Genomic DNA, 22,094 nt, shown 5'->3' with positions numbered 1-22,094 from the left:
AAGATGAATATGAATAGCAAAAGTCGTTTAGTCATTGTTCTGCTGTTGGTTAGGATGCTACAAGTACAATTCAATGCACAGAATAACCAGTGCACTGTGATAACTTACCAGTTTAACAGGCTGAGAATTTTTCATCAAGGGGTTTGACTAGAGTGCAGCTATATGCATAGACATTACTGTCAAAATGATATTTGTGTTAATAGGTTTACACCTTTGTGACTGTTGTATTAAATTACATTTTAATGTGTTACTCTCTATATTAAAGATATGTCAATTATTTTTGTTGAAATGCAAAGTTGATATAGCTGTCAAAAGGAGATAAAGGTACCTGTTAAGCATGCAACCTTTTGTGCTTATGTGGAAGGGGCAGACTTTTTTAGAGCCTCACTGAGTGATCTAAGAGCGGGTGTGTGAACAGGAATCTCATATAGAAACTGAAGGAGCAAGTAAAGAATAAAGGTGGTAGGTGGGTGATGAATAAATTTGTCACCCTGCATGATAAGTAGGCTTTTTGGTCCTTGTATAGGCCTAATGTAGACCAGCCACGGTTCTTTGTGGGGTTTATAGGGTTTTAAAAAAATGTAACAAGGGGCAAATTGCAATCTTCAATTCTCTTGTATACTAAACACATACCTTTATAGAAAAACATGTGAGTTCACATAAAGTGATACCAGATTGTACAAATCAGCTAGTTCTAAAGGAATTATGAAGGGAGTTTCACCCAAGGGAAGTGGGGTTTATCTTTCTGTAACCTTTATCTTTGAATGGTAGTCATTTAGACATGTGGTTAAAGTTTAGTGGCATGCAAACTGAAGCTATCGCTTTGGAGATGCCACTTTATGCAGTTACCAATCATTCTGGTATATTTCTGAACATAGAGCCTTCAGAAGTCACAGGTTCATGGACTCAATAAATGGTAGACCGTATTATCCTTTTGAATAAGGAGACAAGAGGAATAATCAGCCGGGGAACAAGGTGTTTTACAGAGAACAGCCCAATGACATGGCCACTCCCTGAGTCTGGTAGAAACCTTTCAAACTTCATCTTATGAGCGCATGTAAAGTGATTAATGGCACAGTCATGAAGAAGCAAGGAGGTGAGAGTAATTAGTGAGCAGTAGGATGGGTGTTAATTATCTGGGTTTTAAAATAAATCCCTAATCCATAAATACAAATCATTGGATAGTTTATGAGGTATGAAAAACTAAAATTGACTAGTCTGTGCTTGAAAAGAGGTTCATGTCAGAGCCTGGTGATCACTAACAAACCAGGTAAGGTGTAGGTGGTGCTGTCTGTGTGGAAAGGGCAAAGCCTACTGCAGACTCAAGGGAAACAAGCATGGCAGTTATGAACTTTTATGAAGACATATATGCTGAAACAGTTGTCCCATTACTGGAGTGGCAGAACTGAGTAGAAGACATTTTGCCCATAGCCAATATCCCAAACTTACTACCACAGTACAGAGGTCTATTAAAATCCCTGTTACCTGTAAGGAAGTGGATTTAGCCATTAGAGATAAACCAAAATGGAAGACCCCTGTGCCAAATGCCTTATTGGTGGAGCTCCATCATGAGTTCAGATGAGAGATGGTGCCAGTAATGGCCTCAATATTTTGCAATATCCAGATAAGTGGTTTATCACTTGCATCCTCCTCACATTCTGTTAATTTAATTCTTTCAAAAATGTGGTAAAGATGCCTCTAATGGTAGGCAGAAGTTTGCTAAAATTATACATATGCTGAGGTCCTGCCTATACTGTGTATGCATCTGGGTCATACTGTGACAGGTTCTGTTTTAGGTTTTACTAGTATACTTGCCAAATAAAAATGTCTGCTTGATTCTGATTTCTGTCTGAAGCACAAGGAAATGCTTATGTTACTATTCTTCTATTCATAGTAAGCTTGAAGTTGCTCTTCAGACATCAGAATTGACCAGAAAGCACCAACTCTTCAAGACTGAAGAATAGAACTGAAAAGAATAGCATGCCCGCCAGCTAGCTCAGGTTTACAAACCAGTCTGACAAAGCTATCCAGCAGTACTTACAGGTCCATTATCTCTCATTTCAAGAACTGAATTTGCTGTTTAGGCACCAGACAGAGTTCATTAGTGTGTTGATTTGTATCTCAGGCCTTTCTAAGTTTGCAAACATGACAATCGGAATTCTGTCATTGTTGTCTTATGTCCAACATGACATATTACAATGAGTTTCATGGGAGATCAGTGTGGGCTGTGGAGTCATGGATGGGGATAGATGTCTTTTCCTTTTATTTACAAGGGTAATGACTCACAAACATGACCATCTGGAGGCTTCTGAAAGCAGATTAATTACCTTAAAGCCATTATTTGAATTTAGTCACTTTGTTTATGAACCCATTCCAGAAGTCTAAGATGGTGGAGAGATACCATGTCTATCTGCAGACTCTACAAATAGAACTGGTAATCCTCAGTAATCACAAACATAGATGGTATTTGCAATTATTGAAATGGAAAGTGCTTACAAAGGGGTTGATATAAATAATGTCTTTTCTACAGCATCAACTGCCAAGAGGCCTAGAAATGCAGTTACTGATTCTGTTGTCAATTAAGAAAGCACGTTTTACATTAAAGTCCATAAAAGAGGATGATAACAATCTATGGAAAGCTGTGCACATCCTACAAATTACTGGAGATGGAGAACTCTTGCTAAAGGATACAACGGAGGGTAAGCTTTTCCCAGTAGCAACACCATGAAGTTGATCTTAGACTTTGATGTATCCAGACTGAAAAAAGAAAAGCTTTGCTGAAGTATGACATCAGAGTTTTAAAAATAATACATAGACAAACAGAGCTTAATATTAAAGTGGGTGTTGAATGTCTCAGTGTGCTGTTCTTCAGATGAAACATTAAATCAAGGCCTAATCAGCCTGAGTTGATGATAGCTTAGATGGACAAAAAAGATCAATAACACTTATTAAAAAGAGTATGGAAAATTCCCCAGTGCACTGGGCAAATTTTTCCCAGTCATTATAAGTGCGACCTCAGATCTCACCTGAAAGAGGATCACTATTCTAGTGGGAATAACCTGGTCTACAAAGGATGAATGGTTGGATGAATAAATAAATATAAATAAACAAATAAATAAAGCAAGGTTTGCACTACTGCAGAGTCTGGTATTTGCTTTTTTATGCAAGAGATTCTGCCAAAGCAAGAGATCACAAATGAGGCAAGGAAGTTAACTCACTGCTGGGATTTCAAGTCTAGGAGTATAAAGCAATCCAAACTGATTATGCAGCTGGCTAAATATTTGCTGCTATTCCCTCTACAGGGCAGCTGCACATCTGACCAGCCCAAGCAGAGAAACTAACTTAATCCAAGTGAGTTACCAAGGAAACCTCCTGCTAGGCAGCTTTCTGCCTCAAGCCTTACACTTAAATAAATATGAAAGTCATTCAACAGAAGGGTCTGCAGACACGCACATCAAACCAACTTGGGAAGTTGAAGAGCAACAGGTTGTGTCCCCTAAATGCTTTACAGCTATGAATATTCAAAAGCACCAGAGGCCTAAAATGAACAGTGAATGTAAGCAAGGAAACTGGAAAAAGAGTCTAACATAAAGATGAATATGAATAGCAAAAGTCATTTAGTCATTGTTCTGCTCTTGGTTAGGACTCTACAAGTACAATTCAATGCACAGAATAACCAGTGCACTGTGATAACTTACCAGTTTAACAGGCTGAGAATTTATCATCAAGGGGTTTGACTAGACTGCAGCTATATGCATAGACATTACTGTCAAAATGATATTTGTGTTAATAGGTTTACACCTTTGTGACTGTTGTATTAAATTACATTTTAATGTGTTACTCTCTATATTAAAGATGTGTCAATTATTTTTGATGAAATGCAAAGTTGATATAGCTGTCAAAAGGAGATAAAAGTACCTGTTGAGCATGCAACCTTTTGTGCTTATGTGGAAGGGGCAGACTTTTTTAGAGCCTCACCGGGTGATCTAAGAGTGGGTGTGTGAACAGGAATCTCATAGAGAAACTGAAGGAGCAAGTAAAGAATAAAGGTGGTAGGTGGGTGATGAATAAATGTGTCACCCTGCATGATAAGTAGGCTTTTTGGTCCTTGTATAGGCCTAATGTAGACCAGCCACGGTTCTTTGTGGGGTTTATAGGGTTTAAAAAAAATGTAACAAGGGGCAAATTGCAATCTTCAGTTCTCTTGTATACTAAACACAAACCTATATAGAAAAATATGTGAGCTCACATTAAGTGATACCAGATTGTACAAATCAGCTAGGTCTACAGGAATTATGAAGGGGTTTCACCCAAGGGAAGTGGGGTTTATCTTTCTGTCACCTTTATCTTTGAATGGTAGTCATTTAGACATGTGGTTAGAGTTTAGTGGCATGCAAACTGAAGCTATCTCTTTGGAGATGCCACTTTATGCAGTTACCAATCATTGTGGTATATTTCTGAACCTAGAGCCTTCAGAAGTCACAGGTTCATGGACTCAATAAATGGTAGACTGTATTATCCTTTTGAATAAGGAGTTAAGAGGAATCATCAGCCGGGGAACAAGGTGTTTTACAGAGAACAGCCCAATGACAAAGCCACTCCCTGAGTCTGGTAGAAACCTTTCAAACTTCATCTTATGAGCGCATGTAAAGTGCTTAATGGCACAGTCATGAAGAAGCAAGGAGGTGAGAGTAATTAGTGAGCAGTAGGATGGGTGTTAGTTATCTGGGTTTTAAAATAAATCCCTAATCCATAAATACAAATCATTGGATAGTTTATGAGGTATGAAAAATTAAAATTGACTAGTCTGTGCTTGAAAAGAGATTCATGTCAAAGCCTGGTGATCACTAACAAACCAGGTAAGGTGTAGGTGGTGCTGTCTGTGTGGAAAGGGCAAAGACTACTGCAGACTCAAGGGAAACAATCATGGCAGTTATGAACTTTTATGAAGACATACATGCTGAAACAGTTGTCCCATTACTGGAGTGGCAGAACTGAGTAGAAGACATTTTGCCCATATCCCAAACTTACTACCACAGTACAGAGGTCTATTAAAATCCCTGTTACCTGTAAGGAAGTGGATTTAGCCATTAGAGATAAACCAAAATGGAAGACCCCTGTGCCAAATGTCTTATTGGTGGAGCTCTATCATGAGTTCAGATGAGAGATGGTGCCAGTAATGGCCTCAATGTTTTGCAATATCCAGATAAGTGGTTTATCAATCGCATCCTCCTCACATTCTGTTAATTTAATTCTTTCAAAAATGTGGTAAAGATGCCTCTAATGGTAGGCAGAAGTTTGCTAAAATTATACATATGCTGAGGTCTTGCCTATACTGAGTATGCATCTGGGTCATACTGTGACAGGTTCTGTTTTAGGTTTTACTAGTATACTTGTCAAATAAAAATGTCTGCTTGATTCTGATTTCTGTCTGAAGCACAAGGAAATGCTTATGTTACTATTCTACTATTCATAGTAAGCTTGAAGTTGCTGTTCAGACATCAGAATTGACCAGAAAGCACCAACTCTTCAAGACTGAAGAATAGAACGGAAAAGAATTGCATGCCCGCCATCTAGCTCAGGTTTACAAACCAGTCTGACAAAGCTGTCCAGCAGTACTTACAGGTCCATTATCTCTCATTTCAAGAACTGAATTTGCAGTTTAGGCTCCAGACAGAGTTCATTAGTGTGTTGATTTGTATCTCAGGCCTTTCTAAGCTTGCAAACATGACAATCATTGTAATTCTGTCATTGTTGTCTTATGTCCAACATGACATATTACAATGAGTTTCATGGGAGATCAGTGTGGGCTGTGGAGTCATGGATGGGGGTAGATGTCTTTTCCTTTTATTTACAAGGTTAATGACTCACAAACATGACCATCTGGAGGCTTCTGAAAGCAGATTAATTACCTTAAAGCCATTATTTGATATATCTATATAGATACGTTTTGTCGATACATATTGGTCTGTTTTATACATCAAGTTTTATGACTTATTCTTTCTTTTTTCTTTATCAAGTTATTTATTCATCACTTTTGTTTACTGGGATGTCCAGCTGAGTAAAAAAGCCTTTTTCAGCAGAGGTCCAGAGAGAAAAGCTGCAGTGAAAACAATATGTACATTAGGTAAACATTCCAGGGAAACAATAACATGTACATTTTTTTACAACGTGATTATCTGCCAAGATAGCTGTAAGCATATACAAACATAACTGGAAAGTTCTTTGAAGGTTTGTTTGTTTCTTTCAGCTTTTCCCAGTTAGGGGTCACCACAGCGGAACTCCGGTCCGCTAATGATTGGCAGTTGATTTTTACATACCGGCTTGCCAGGCCTGATGCATGTCTCCATGCAGAAGATGCTCTAGCTGAGAATCGAACAGGACAACATCTTACTGTGAGGTGACAACGCTACCGCAGCACCACCGCCCTGGGTACCGAAGGTACATACTCATTTTTATAGTATTTACAGAAACATAAATGGAAGCATTTTCAGAAAGGTAAAGCAAGTTCTTAGATCACAGCTTATAGTACAGCCAATATCACAGCATATAAACGGCCCCTGTATGTTTGTGTATAAGAGGACTCGTTTTCAAAATTTTACAGCAATTGTAAAAGCATATATAGAAGCATTTTCAAAAAGTGCGCAGAGCACATTACATTCAGTATCACAGCATGTAAAGGGTCCCTATATGCTCTTCTAGAGTATGTATATTGGTGATCAAAGTCATACTGACTATTGTCATGGGGTCAGGCTAGCTATGGAAAGATGTATTATTAGCAATACAGTTCATTTAAATTTTGGAAGCTTAGCATTGGCAAACTTTTTGGATGTATCAGTAACAGAGTGGTTATCAGGAAGATGGCCAGATTTTTATTCCCAGTATGCTTTGAGATTGGTCTTGAAGATACTGAAACTGGTAGCTTGTTTGATACATGGTGATATACTATTTCCATAGTTTAGATACAGTCACAGAGAATGAGGCATCACCATGAGTGTCGTGGGTTTTCTGGATTTCAGTTTAATAGAAGGCTTTGGAACTGAGATTTCTAGTGGTGGTACACCATTTTATGAGTTTTGAGATGGATGGAGTTTTAGTCAACTGATACAGTATTTTATGGGCTACAATTAATTGCATATAGGAAATGAGGTGTAGGCATTCTAGCCAGTCAAGTATACTAAATGCTATGCAATGATAGATCTGTCTGGTAGGTAATTAGTAATTTTAGCAATCATATTGTAACACTGTTTGAGTTTGTGGAGTAGTGTGGTTTGGAGGCTGGTATAGAGTGTTGATCCATATAGCAATCTAAGTAGCAGCAGGGATGCAGAAGTAGCTGTTCTCTTAGGGTCAGTGAGGTAATGTTTGATTCTGTATAGTAGACTGTGATGAGTTTTTTTAGATGACGTAGTTGATGGGATGGTCAAATTAGAGAGGAAGGAAAGAGCAGTAGATGTCCTCCCTCAATGTGCTCTGGATTCATTTTACAAGGTAGATAGAGAATTACAAGATAGAACTTTGATCAAGGCCTATGGTGGAAGGTCTTTGGAATAGTAGGTGGTGGAAGGCAGTGTCAAAGACCTTGGAAAGATCAAACACTAAAGTAGAGAGTAGATTCCTACTTGCATCTAGAAATTACAGTAATACAGTTTCTAACCCACACTATAATGGCTTAGTTGGGTAGAGGATAGCAAGTTCTTGTCTAGTAGGAGGTTTAGTGCTTGTGTCTTGATGGATTTTTTCTAGAACTTTGGACAGAGGAGAGAGGATAGCAACAGACCTATAGTTGGTGACTTTTCTTGCTACCAATGTCGAAACATACATCTTATGTGTAAAAAATAAAGTCTACTACGTTGAAAAATTGCTTAACTATAAGTGATCTAACTCATATCACTAATGGTAATATGCCATTTAGAAATTATTAGCTGGCTTGTAAACAAGCATCTTGTTATAACACTACCAGCATCCCCCTGAAAAGATATTTAAAAAATTATTATTTTTTTTAAATATAAGCAGAAACTTAGGGTGGGAATACTATGCTGCCATTTCAAAAATCACAATAATATTAAAAAAGGACTGAATTTAGTAGTAACTAAATTAGGATAGAGGAAAGGAAATTGGCAGCAGTGAACTCAGGCAGGACAGTATCACCTTTTATTTGCCTATTTTGCTGATATATTAGTTTAAATTTGCTGTGCCTTGCAAACAAAGAGTTATTTGCTGCTGATGATGTGACAGCAGTGCTACAGCACTACGAGATGTGACAATATGTAGTGCAAGTATAATGTATAAGGCCAGCCAAAATATTTATTTCTTTGCTTTCCCTAAATGAATTACATAACTGCACCTAGGTCTGGAAAACAGCAAAGACCCATTCACCTAACAAATATGACTGTGATGGTCCACATAAGAGGATGAATGACTTGGGAAGTAAGAACCTGAGGGATAAGCAGAGTCATGTCAAACATCACCATGAATGTTACAAATGCAGGCAAGACTCTGGTGCTGATTGGATTCCTTCCTCCTCCTCTAAAAATGATAGGTACAAAGAAAAGATAATCAGCTTCAACAACAGTTTAAATAGTTGTTATCATGCCACGGCTCGTTCTTGCTTTGGAAAGGATGGCTCATGCTTTTTATTCCAGGGCTCCCACTTACTGGCTAAAGTCTGTACTGCTCCACAGTGGCTTTTTAAGAAGAGTCCAGTTAATGAATATCTCAATGCAACTAATGTATCAAATTTTTGCTCAGTGCCAGAAATCTCAACAGTAAACTGGCCAACCTTGAAGTTCTTGCATATTTGAAATGCATCCATAACTGTGTAATTACTGAAACCTGGTCTAACTGTCCAGATAGCACTCCCTAAACACCTGGATTTTATGCCTGACGTGACTTCAGAACCAATGGCAACTGTTGTGATGTCTCTATATTTGTTAGGGACCATATAAACTCTAGACAGACTCCCAGAGATACTGAAATGGAACTCATTGAGCTCCAGATCTTACTAAACATGATTAATTACCAGTTTATAGCCTGTTACAGTATACCTTCTATGTTCCCTGAAAATCATGTAAGGTTCCTAAATGTACTTGATGAACTACCTATAAAGAATAACTCCATTATTTTGGAAGACTTTATTTACCATCACTAACCTTGAGTACATATGCCTTCTATGCAGGATATGACCAAAAGTTCTTAGATTTGATAAACTAAATCTACCCTGAATTAGATTCCTCCATGGGACCAGATAAAATACATGGCTGGGTTTGACATACAGCTGTAGTGATGCCACTCTACAAGATGTACCCCCACCAGTGACTTTGGGAATTAATAGGCTCATAAGACTGATGAGTCTTATTTGTAAAGCTATGAAATAGTATTAAAATTGATCTGATAAATTATGACATTAAACATCTAACAAAACATTTTTTTTGCTCTTTACATTTGCACCTATAGCAGAACCTGCAGAATAAAGTCTCACTGTATTTTGGGAAGTGCAGGAAGTAGAAAAAGAAGTAGTGACAAGTGTGTGTGGGCTGCTGCAGATAGAAGCGGCTTCTCTGAATCATGGCAGAGCATTCCCTCACCTGGTACTTAGTTCACAGTTTGCTGAGTCAGAGCGAGATGTGCACATGTAGTCACATTGACAGAACCAGAGAAATCATTTGCTCGGAACTGTTCTTTTTGTGATAAGTGAGAGGGCGGTGTGACTGAGTGAGGAACTGTTTGCATGTCTGGAAGGCTTCTGCTGAGTACCATGCAGTAATGTGAGGGCCTGAGATCTGTTATTTTTCAGCACTTCTTTCAGCCATTTATGTCTTGCTTGGTTATGCATTGTTCCCTTTGCTGCTATCGTTTTGGTCACCTGCAGTACTATAAACAAAAGTCAGCTAGTATAGCTGCCCCCTTTTGATCTGCCTCCCAAAGAGCAATCTGCAGAGAATGTACTTTCAAGAAAGAAATTCTTTTTAATGAATTAATTAATTTATCAATTTATTTTTTACTTAAAAGAATCTGTTAATATCATGGAAAGGGATGATTGTTGAAGCTTTGAAAAAGGCATAAGAAGTTGATAGATATCTGCAGCACACGGTTCACTGTTGGTAAACTTTACAGTAATGGTTGGTACTGTTGCATCTTAAATCTGTTTAAAAAACCAACAGTAGAAAACATTTTCATGTCATTATATTTATTCATTAGTCAACATACTTCTAGCACATTTACTACATTGACAGCAAGTGAGCAAGTAAGAGAGAAAAAATTTAGATGGTGAAAAGCAGTAAGGCAGCTACTTCTTGAAATGAGCCCATTTTATATTGATAATGTATTTGTTTAACCTATTTTCATCATTATAAAACATAAAACATAGTGTTGGATGTACAATGAAGATTAGAGAGTTGTGTTTTATTATTTATTATCTTTTATTGTTTTGTTGTGTGTGTGTGTGTGTGTGTGTGTGTGTGTGTGTGTGTGTGTGTGTGTGTGTGTGTGTGTGTCTGTTCAAAGTCTTCAAAGTCAGTAATACCAGCCAGCCAGTAGCCCAGTCATTCATTTATTAGACTAAAACAGATTTATTTTCATCATGAGCACTGTCTGGTTAAGTGACTTGCTCAGAGTCACATAGTAGGCTAATAGATTTAAATGTAGGTGTAAAGAATTTATTTTATTATTATTTTATTTTAGATTTGTTGACCGGTCTAGTCTAACTGGATATATGTCCATTTTCAGTAGAGGCCTGGGGAGATAAGCTCCAAGACATAAACAAAGAGATACAACTATAATAACAATAACAAAAAGGACAAAAATATTTATACAACAGTAACAGATGTAGTACAGCACACAGGTTAGCATAGAATATTCAATGCGGGCAAGAATGATAACAATGTATTTCACAGGTACAATGCGTTATACAGGTAAAGTCAATAGTAAAAAGAAGATAATTTTGTAGTGATATTGATGAAGTATTTACTTAAAAACCAGTATCCACAGAGCATAGAAGTAATGTAATATAGAGAGAGATGATAAAAAAATAGTAATAGGAAGGTATAACAGTAGGTGAGAAGTAATGGATAGGGAAAGGCCAGTTTGAAAAGATAGATGACTAGTCAGGTTTGGTACAAGGGCATAGCCAGTGTGTTTTAAGGTAAAGTTTAAGTCTATTTTTGAAGAGTGGTAAAGAGGAGTGTGAGGAGAGGTCACTGGGAAGAAGATTCCAGGATTTTCCAACCGCATTAGAGAAGAAAGAATCCCCAGTTCTATTGTTAGGTTTAGAGGCATGTACAAGCAGTTTGTCTGCTGATCTTAAGGACCTCAGATTTTTATAGGGGGTGATGAGGGTAGATAAAATTGGAGTTTTGGAAGGGTTATAAAGAATGTTATAGGCAATGGTTAGTTGGTGGAATTTAATCAGGTTTTGTGGTTCCAGCTATCCTAGATGCTTTAAGTTTATGCAATGGTGGGTTCTATATGGGTTACCTGTGGCAAGTCTGGCAATGTTATTGTATGACACTTCCAATTTACTGAAGTTATTCTTTGGTAGATTGGTGAAAATGGGTGAGGCATAGAGGAGTGTAGAGATTAGATGAGTGTGAGCTATTGTAGATTTAGCTGTAGGGGCAAGGAAGGGTTTAATCCTATAGAGAGTGCCAAGTTTTTTGTTGACAGCCTTTATAGCATTGTTGATATGTCATAGTTGAGATTATTGTTGATGGTGATACCAAGTAATTTGGTTGTAAGATCAGGGGATATTATAGTCCCATTGCTGGAGGTCACAGAGAAATTAAGAGGAGATGACTTTTGAGTAGGATTGAAGAGGAGTTGTTTGTTTTTTTGGGGGGGTTCAATAGAAGACAGCATTGTGTGAATCATTGCATAACTATGTTAAATACCTTCTAAGTAGAAAAGTGAAGGTCTTGGATGGAATTAGCTGAGCATATCAGTGTGGACTCATCAGCATACTGTATGCATGTGGCTTGGGGGATGGCAAGATGAAGGTCGTTAATAAATATGGAGAAGAGGAGAGGTCCTAGTATTGACCCCTGAGGAACACCTAAGGTAACGGGTAGGTGGGTGGATAGAGTGTTATGCCATAATACTGCCTGCTGTCGTTTATCAAGGTAGGACTGGAACCATTTGATGGAAAGAGGGTCTAATGATAGAGATTGTAGTATGTTTATGAGAATCTGGTGATTTACCATGTCAAATGCTTTAGACAGGTCAATAAATAGAGCAGAAGAAAGATAATTACGGTTGTGGTTACAGTTAATGCAATCAGTAAAGGAAAGGAGGGCAGTGGTAGTGCTGTGTGATGGTCTGAAGCCATGTTGACAGTTAGAAAGTAAGTTATTGTCAATTAAGTGGATGAGTAATTGCCTGTGGATACATTTCTCCATGATCTTAGTTAAAAGAGGAAATAGGGAAATGGGGCGGTAGTTTGAGAGCTCAGTGGAGTGTCCACCTTTATGGAGGGGGATTATGTGGGAGACTTTCCATAAGGTAGGGATGTGACCTTCAGTAATGGTTCTATTGATCAGTATGGAAATGGTGTAGGCAATAGCACTAGATGATAACTGTAGGTATTCAGAAGGCAGTTGGTCTGCTGAGGGAGAGCATGGTTTCAGTTTATTTAAAAGGTTTAGAATAAATGTGGCTGGGACAGGTTTGAATTGAAAAGGAGGAGGTGGGGTTGAAGTAAAGGAAGGTAGAGTGAATGTATTAGGTGATAGTTGACTAGATAGTGTCTGGATAGCATCTGTAAAGAAGATATTGAAGGTATTAGCTGTTTGGATGGGATTTTCCTGGTCATTATTCTGAGGGTTGGGAGTACTAGATTTCCCTGGGTGGAGTAACTGGTTAATGCTTGCCCAGAATTTTTGTGGGTTGTTATGATTAGGTTGTTGGAATTGTAGGTAGTAGTTCTGTTTAACAGATAGTATTGCTTTCTTAGTGTCATTTCTTATCATTCTAAAGGTTTGCTGGTCTACTGGGTTTTTAGTCATTCTCCATGTGTGCCAATATTGATTTCTGAGATGAATTTGTATTTGGTTTCATTAGAAAGCCATGGGGCAGAATTGGTTTTAATTCTAATGGATTTGGTTGGAGCATGGTGGTTAAGAATGGTGAAGAAGGAAGAACTGAAGTAATTAATGGCATCATCTAAAGGGAGGTATCTTAAGGGAAGCCAATTGCATGCTCTTAGTTCCATTTGGAATAGATTAGGGTTAATTTTTTTTGGATCTGATATTTCTAATAGAGGGTGGGATGTGAGTATTGGTTTTATGTCTGATGATGTAGGTAAGTGAGTGGTCACTTATATCATCAGGGAGGGTTCCAGAATTATAGATGTGAGCATGATTGTTTGTAAGAATCCAGTCTAGTATGCTTTCTTTCTTGTTAGTGTTATTTATTCTGGTAGGGGAGGTAATAGTTTGAGAAAAAACATATAGGTTAATATGAGTGGTAGGGAAGCTGCTACAGTAGGAGTTCCAATCTATATTTACATCACCTAGGATTATGGTTTCTTGTGGTAGGTGTTGGGCTAGCCATCAAAGGATCATTTCTAAGGTGTCTTTTTTGTTTCCAGGAGATAGGTACATACAGATAATATAGATCGATTTGGCATTGTTAAGTTCAAGTTTCGATATGAGAATCTCAGCATTGGAAGCTAGAGGTAAATTACAGTTATATGTGGTTAGCTTTAAGCCAGATTTAAATAGAATAGCAACCCCACCGCCCTTCTTGGCTATTCGATCAATTCTTAGGATATTATACCCAGGAGGGATAATTTCATTGTCTTTGATAACAGGTTTTAGCCATGTCTCTGTTAAGCAGATAATGTCGAAGGAGTAAACTTCTAATAGAGCTTGGAGTTGGGTTACTTTGTTGTTAATGCTACATATATTAAGATGAGCTAGTAGGAGAGAGTTAGATGGTTTAGTAAGGGGATAATTAGTAGACTGATTGTGGTTATGTAGAGTGATAGGAGTTGTTGTTGGGCCAGGATTAGGGTGAATATCGCCATCCTTTAATGAAAGGAGTAGTCCTAGATAGTTTGGTTTAAGGAACCTGCTGTATAGAACTAGCAGTCTTCTGAGATATAGTGTGTTATATTTAATGTGTAGTATTCTATGATATTTGGCAAGTAGGTAGCTGGGTGAGCATGTTATGTTTGCATGGTTAAGCAGGACTGGTACAGCTGGAGAGCTGGTTTGTTGATTTGGGTAGTGAATGTGAGGATGGAGTGGGTGCTCATAAGAGGAGAGCAAATAGACAAAGGTAAGAAGTGGAAGTGGTAAAAGAGTGAAATAGAGTAAGACATGAGATGGTGTGGGTGGCTTAGACATTGGGAAGGACTGGTTATTGGATTTATGTATGTGGATATGGAGTATATAGGGTGAGAGTGTGTGAAGGTAGGAGGGTGTGGTGAGATTGGAGGGGAGTGGTAAGAGATGAGAGATAATTGAGTAGAAGTCCAATGGGAATTGTGTAGAGAGTTATGGGAAAAGGAGGAGGTGTGGCTAATAAGTATAAGAGTAGGAACCCTGGGGGTGTGTGGGAATTGGGGGTAGGGAGGGGAGCAGAGTGAGCCCGTAGGACAAAAGGAGTGGGTAGAAACAGAGACTAGATCAGTAGAAGACAATCAGCAGGACTAATCTGTTAAGGTAAGTTGGAAAAGTCAGATGTGGTAAAGGCTAGTGAGAAGTGAGCCTAGAAAAGGTAGTAGTCATAGACAGAAGTAGTAAAGGGGTAAGGTGGGGGAACTGGATAGCAATGCAGGTACAACAGAGGAAATAAGGTAAATAGCTATGTAATAGAGGATAAGAATGGGATGTGGCTGGGTAAAGGGTGCCACCTAGTGGACAAGTCTAATATAGCAGGCTAATTAGAGAGGGCGTCAGTTGGAGTACAACAAGGAAAAGGTGGGTGCTAGTCAAAAGGAGGTATCTATAGAGGATGGGGGAGAGAGACAGATTAATGTCTAGAAGAAGAGGGGGTGGGGGCTGCTGGCTGCCCTAGCTCAAGATGTATTGTACCACCTGTAGCAGTGGTACACTAGTAGAAAGACAATCAGGCAGAAATTATTCAATACACATACATTTAGTATCCTTGATAAAGGAATTGTAGGACAGATAGGCTGTGAGGTGTGTCGCTGATAAATGGTGGGGGTCCTTTAGCGTCTTACAGAATAGTGCTGGAAGCACAAGAAGAGCAGGATAACTTAAGGAGACAAGAGAAACAAGATAGTTATGAAAAACAGGAGTTAGCAACAAAGTACATTAAGATTAGACATGTTATACTAAGCATTCACAGAGATATATGTAGATATAACAAATAAACAATGCAATACTTCTTGTATTTTAAATAATATAGTCTTTCACATATATATGTAGATGTAACAAATAAACAATACAATACTTCATTGTATTTTAAATAATATAGTCTTTCACAGCATCAGAGTAGTAAAAAATAGCAGTTGCACAATTCCTAACTCTTGATAGCAGCAAGTGTAAAAACACAACTAAGCAATATTTAAATGCCCCTTTGTAGTAAAACACATTTCAGCAATAGCTATATGCTCCTATGTAGTAGCAGAAATGAAAGGATTGTGGTATATGTTATCCCTACCTTTTTAAATGCTGCATTAGATTAAACTACCATAAAACAAACACTAAAAAGGACTGTGCTGAGGCAGGACGGTGTGCGAGGGCCAGTAGGACTACCCTGTACAAGATGGGATACTTTGTAGTAGTGCAGCACACAGAGAAAGGATAAAACAGTTCCTAGCACAGCTAGTGCAATTAAAGGACTGCTGCCCAAGGGAGCTTTTATAAGTATTTCCACATCTGTGCAGTATAACAGTTACCGTTGACCTTACACACTGCCTTATCAGTAAATCAGCTAGTAAGGGTTAATAACAATTAGCAGCCTAGGGACACTACTATAGGGAGGCAGTTTATGAGCAACAAGTTATACTATTAAGCCCAAGCCCCTACAAGTCTCCACGTGGATGTCATGTTTTCAGAATCCGTGTAGCGGAGATTACAAGTAAAAATGCTACTGATAGTGGAACTAAGGAGAGGATGTAGGCTTCAGGGTGTAGCATAGGTCGCACCATTCAGAAAGCCAAAATACAGGCTTCAGAGATAGCCACCAAATGTTTACATATAAAGAGTTTGACCATTTAGTCAAACCCTTGACTAAAGGGAGGTGCTCATTAAGAGCTCAGAGCCTTAAAACTGTGTATTAATTGCCAGACAATCATGCACTTCTTCATTTTTCTGATAAATCACTTAATGTGAAAAGTTCCTGAGGCTTAGTCATTCAATAATGCCAGTCATTAGTGTTCTGTGCAATATTAATGCACAACCTCCTGCAGTCAAAAGTACAGTGTTTGAATTTTTTCACCTCTATTTGTCTACTATGTGGCTTTGAGAAAGCTATAACTGATGGTGTGTTTGCATAAATACTTGGTTCCTGCATCCCACTTTTTCACTTGTAAATTATGAAGTAGTGCAGCATGTTAATGCTGCTGTTACCTGTGGTAAGGATGTAGTGTTTAAATCCTTTGTTCTCCCATCTTTTTCTTTAATCTGGTAGTCATTGCAGAGAATTAAAGCCATGAGCTGTAGTGCCTGTGATGCAGGGTTTGACTCCCTATTCCTACTCTGAGTCATTTAACTAGACAATGCTTTGGGGCAGTTGGATATTTGGGTTAGGCTCCTTGATAATCCACTGGACTGAAAGCCTAGTAACGTCCCATGAATGTAAAAGAAGAAATTGAAGCAAACAAGTGCATCATCATATGAGATATGTTCTTTGTTATGATCCTTGATTTCCTTCTTTTGTAGAATAGTGACAGTGTGTTTATTACTTAGCTATGTATAAATTGCTTAGCATGAGGTCTATTAGTTTAAAGTTAATATTTTAGCTTTGAATACACTTAATTTAGATCACTTTTAGCAGGTTCATGGATATGAAATGCACTGTGTTTGGGCTGCAGCAGTTTGTCTATTACTTGGTGCAGGTGAGTATCAGAGCTACTTAAGTGCTGCTTCTTACAATCCATTGTTTTAGTCCCTCAGCCTTTGTTTCTTTTCTGTGTGATTGACCAAGCTGCTTCATGAGCTAGTGCTCTTGAAAAGGGATACTTGTGTCAAGTGTGCTGACCCAAGCTGTTAGCAAATGCATTACACATTTGCCTTTTGAATTCCTGCACCCTTCTCATAGATGCTGATTAGTGCTTCACTATATACTATTTGATTACAAATCTCAGCACATCTCTTGTAGTTTAAACAACATGGCTTTTGGTCAGAACACATAGTGAGTTGCAAGGGAAGAGAAGTTTACTGTTTATCATTCTAAGTCTGTTTTCATATTGAGAATGTTTTGTTTTGGTTAGGAAATGTCTGTGAGTGTTTTTGCTATAACATTTAAAACAAAAGTTCTAAACAAAATCCAAACTCTGCAATAATTGTAAAAGTAATGACAGTACATGGTAGGTTTGAACAATTTTTAAAGTAGTTGGGAAGATACAATGAAGTAACTGCATATTAGCATGGCTTGCAAGGGACCTGGTTCATTAAGGGACCCAGATGATCACAATCCAGTTCTGTTGACTCTAACGGCGTATGCTGCATCAGTATGGTAGTTTCAGCCATTCAAGTAGGCCAGACGTATCCTAGTTATATCAGAGTGGGTAGCTAATCTTGATGACAGAGAAAACATAGGGAGGTCAAAAATGCAATCAAGTATCCTGCAAGCATGTAAGCCCCCCAGTGTAGCATGCAGTAATATTTTCAATTTTTTTTTGATCTGAGGGTTGTTAAACAAAAGCTGATGCAGCATCTATTTTGCTCTATTTGTTGCTCTAAAGAATTAATCTGGATTGTGTTATATAGTCTAAACGTGTTGCATATTAGTAATATAATTTTGCGTTATTTGGAGTGATAATCATCACTGTCTGATCTTCAGCATCCATTATGCAGTTATTGTTACATGCTAATGTGATACAGTCTTTGCTTCAAGATCAGATTTTAGAGGATTTCTGTATTTAGTTACAAATATCTCTTACTGGCTGCTTAACTATACTTATTGGGGGCACAAACTTTAAACAATGGAAACCATACACATGGATACTTACAAGTTCAATGAATACCTCTTTCCAGAAGATAATATATATCCAAACTATGTGGGGGGCTACTCCCCCCCACACATCCCAATTGCCCCCTTACTATATATACTAACTCCAGGATCACACTACAGTGGGGAACAGGGCATATGCCTTTCAATGAAATGTGGTTCAGTGAAATTAGTTTTCAGTGAAATGAGCTTTCAGTGATATGCTCAGGCAACTGATTTTCAGTGAAATGAGTTTTCAACGAAATAAGTTTCAGTGAAATGTGTTTTCAGTGAAATGAAGTAGACCTATAAATATATATATATATATATATATATATATATATATATATATATGTATATATATATATATATATATATATATATACACACATACATATTGTATGTGTGTGTGTGTGTGTGTGTGTGTGTGTGAGAGAGAAGAGATGCAGCATCCCTACATTAGGAATATGTGGGTCTGCCCCTTCACAAAATGTTTTTAATCAATGGTGAGAAACAGTGAGTTTTGTCCTTCCCTGTTACATGTACACAATTACACTACATTTTTTGGAGTCTTGGACTCACATTGTAGATTATCAAATTTCCACCACTACTATATAATGGCTCCTAGTCCCACATTGGCCACTCCTGAGTAGTCCTCCCTCTTCTGGTTCTAACTGGAGGACAGCCATGAAGCTGAACCTACTAGTTGTCAGAAGGCCCGCTCAGGGAAGAGTTACATCTTTGATTATCAGAAGTGTACTGTACATATGATGAGAGCGAAGTGGGATATGCAGTCAGAGCAAAGCACCTTCAATGGCAGGGCTGAAAACAGTGAACTTGAAAGCTAACATAACCTACAGAAGAAAAATGGCAAAAATAAATAAAGTGCATAACATGCTATGGCTACTGAGACTCATGCCCTGCTATCATGTCTGATACCAGCTACAGAGGTTCAGCAATTTTTCTCAAGAAAAACACTCAGGTTTGGTCCTGTGGCACAAATGGACAGTGCCCTGACTGCACCCCTATGACCTATGTTCAACTTGCTGCACAAGCAGTGGTGGGAGTGAGGTGGTGGAGATGTGAGTGAGTGAGAGTGTGGCTATACTCACTCCAACAGCAGCATTAAGAGCTTGACATGCTCAGCACTGAAAATGGCATGTTGCTTTGTTGGGAGGTTGTACTTGCATGGAAGCATGTATATACCTCTCAAAGGCAGCCAATGTGGACCACACAAGGCTATCTGAAGGTGGTGGAGTTTAAGGTACACTCCCTGGCAACAGCATGACCCTGCAGCAATGTCCTTGATATCCTCACCAGGCCTATATGTGGGTCAAGTTGAGCCGGTGGAGGCTACAAAGTATCCGGTAGACCTGGTAAATGAGGAGTGGATCTAGTGGTAGCTGACTTTCAGTTGTGGAGAGGAAAGAGAGCAAAAAAAAAAAAAAAGAAACAAAGATATAGCATCTGGTTTATCAGCAGACTGACACAGACCCTAAGGTGATCAGTGTTAGTCAGTAGAATCACACTGGTACATTGTATCGGTCTCAAAACAGCAATAAATTGAAAATACAAAGCTTTGTTTGCACAAAATTCAAACTGAGACTAGCTTGATACATGTGATGTTGGGAGTCTTATTGCTATGTGTTGCCATATACCTATAGAAAGCATCACTTGGTAAAGGACTGTAGGAAACCAAACCAGACCAACAGCATGAGAATCTTATATCCTAACTACTAAGCCAAATTGTAGCTTTTTTCTGTTTCCTTTCCAGATGAATGTCATGACATTAAAAAACAAACTCCCCCACCCTGCTCAGTATAAAGGCTAATCTATTTGCTGGCAAGCTGTTCTCCATCCACAACAATTCCTAACAACAATAAGGACATTGTTGTTTGCTGCCTGAAAGGGAATATGCAACTTCTTTTTTCCAACGCCTTTGTCAGTTGTTCTCACAACAGAAAAGTAAAACATCTTTGCTGAGAAGAGATGGGCAAAAAGCATTATTACTCTTTAGGTACTTGTGACAGAATGGCAGCCAGAACAAGACAAACAACAGAGGTAAGTATGCTACAAAAATATGTCTCTACAGTCCGATGTTTTTATATCTGCAAATGTGCATTCAGCAGTGGTGCATTTTGCTTAATGTATTAATCGCTGAGATACTTCTTGCTTACGAAAGGTTTACTGATCATTTTCTTGAGGTAGGCACGGTACCATGATAAGAAATGATAACTATAGTAATCTATACTGCAACACTAAATGTATGCCTCCAGTCTTAACTCATAAATGTATTAATACAGAAATCCAATTTGCTATCTGACTTTGCAGGTAATTTAAACAGGGAGCTGTCCGGTGTTATGATACTAACAATTTTTGTTGCTTCTGTTAACATTCTCATTTCTCTTTGCATATACATCACAACCAGGAATTCAGCATTTGCAAACAGGATTGATGTTTTTAAAAGCCCTGCTTATTCATCATTTGTAAGATAATATCAGTGGAGCTCAGGCAACTTCACTGCTGTTTGGTCTACCTGTGAAAAGAATATATTTTTAATCTGTGACTGGCAAAGACTTCAGAGCAAGAACACAAACAAAATGTATTGACTAAATTTAAACACTTTCATCCCTTGTATAACATGACTTCATCAGAACAATTTCAACAAACTGAAATACACTATTTATATCATTCAATAAACAAAAAAAGATTGTGTCACTTAATTATGTATGTATATATGTATTTTAACAGTGATTGATTTTTTTTTGTTCATTGAATGATATAACTACTGTATTTGAATATGTTGAAATTGTTCTGATGAAGTCCTGCTATACCAGGTATGAAAGCCTTTAACTTTAGTCAATAAATTTAATTTGGGTTCTTGGTCTGAAGTTTTTGGTAGCTTGTATGTTTTTTCGTTCTTGGTTTGTGTGACATCCTGGTTTCTCAACCCTTTTAATGTGTCATTCTATATTGTCCATTGTAACAGTTATTTTCCTTGGCTCTTTCTTTATAACCTGACCAACTCTGGGTAACTACATTTTATCAGATGAGATTTTTTTTTATTTCATCATGAATTATTGTTAGACTACAGCTTTGTCAAATCACACTTATGTAACTGTCCATACTAATTATCACAATAGTTCATGCTTGTTATTAATTAATATGCCAAGCAGCTGATATTCATTCAGTGATAAATGATCTGTACAAATTATTGTATTGCATTTGCTAGGAATAGGCATCTTTGTTAGGTGGTTTACAAAGTCTGTGAGAATTTATCAGTTAGAATTAGTGAGATGGAAGCAAAGAAAATTCTACCAGTATCTCATGAAATTGTGGTCTGAAGTTTTGCATTTTCTAAATGAACTGCTTTTTTAAGAATAGTTTTTTTTTTATTAAGCAACAAAAACAAATAAAATGTAATATAAAAAAGAAAAATGTGAAGGAGCTTAAATTCTTATAAATTAGCAATATAAATATTTTAAAGGAATTCCACAGTAAAACAGAAACTGCTTCATTTTATTTTTAGGCATACTGAGAGCATGTTATTTTCAAATTAGATCTCATTCCTGAAAACTGGTATTTCAACAATGCAGTGGACTTTATCAGTTGGTTTAGATCCCTACTGATTTATTATTATAGCAATTCAACAAAGGGCTGTCTGCTTTTTTTAACATAGTGTTTCTCTTTTTTTGATGTACTAACATAAACCATTATGTCCTTCCTCCCCCATGTTCTCTTCCACTTAAATATCTCATCCAGTCCATCATAATATAACGTAATATACTCCCTACGTTGTTCTCCCTTTCCTCATACATTCCCATTTTTGCTGCACCTGTTCCTTCCTGCCACTTCCACCAATGTTCCTCATCTCTAACCATGATTAACTAATTTGATCTTTCCTACAATACCCCTGCATCTTTTTTAGCTTTCCTGTCCATATCTCAGCATCCATTTACACTATGTCTATTTATAGT

The 22,094-nt window shown here is 37.7% G+C and overlaps 1 protein-coding gene across 3 annotated transcripts in view; it reads left to right on the top strand.

Moving 5' to 3' along the window:
- The window catches only part of HAPLN2 (hyaluronan and proteoglycan link protein 2), a 242,970-nt gene that overhangs the window by 45,571 nt on the left and 175,305 nt on the right, over window positions 1-22,094 (top strand). The window contains exon 1 of one of the 3 annotated variants that reach the window (XM_044079781.1): window positions 20,017-20,178. The exons of the other annotated variants lie outside the window; for them this stretch is intronic. The gene's annotated coding sequence lies outside the window, so the exon portion shown is untranslated. Of the gene's footprint in view, window positions 1-20,016; window positions 20,179-22,094 lie in introns of those variants that run through there. 3 annotated transcript variants of the gene reach the window in all.

This window comes from Protopterus annectens, chromosome 8.part0 (genome assembly GCF_019279795.1).
Source record: "Protopterus annectens isolate FY-2018-M chromosome 8.part0, PAN1.0, whole genome shotgun sequence".
NCBI classification, from domain to species: domain Eukaryota; kingdom Metazoa; phylum Chordata; order Ceratodontiformes; family Protopteridae; genus Protopterus; species Protopterus annectens.
This window is presented reverse-complemented; position numbering and strand designations above follow the sequence as displayed.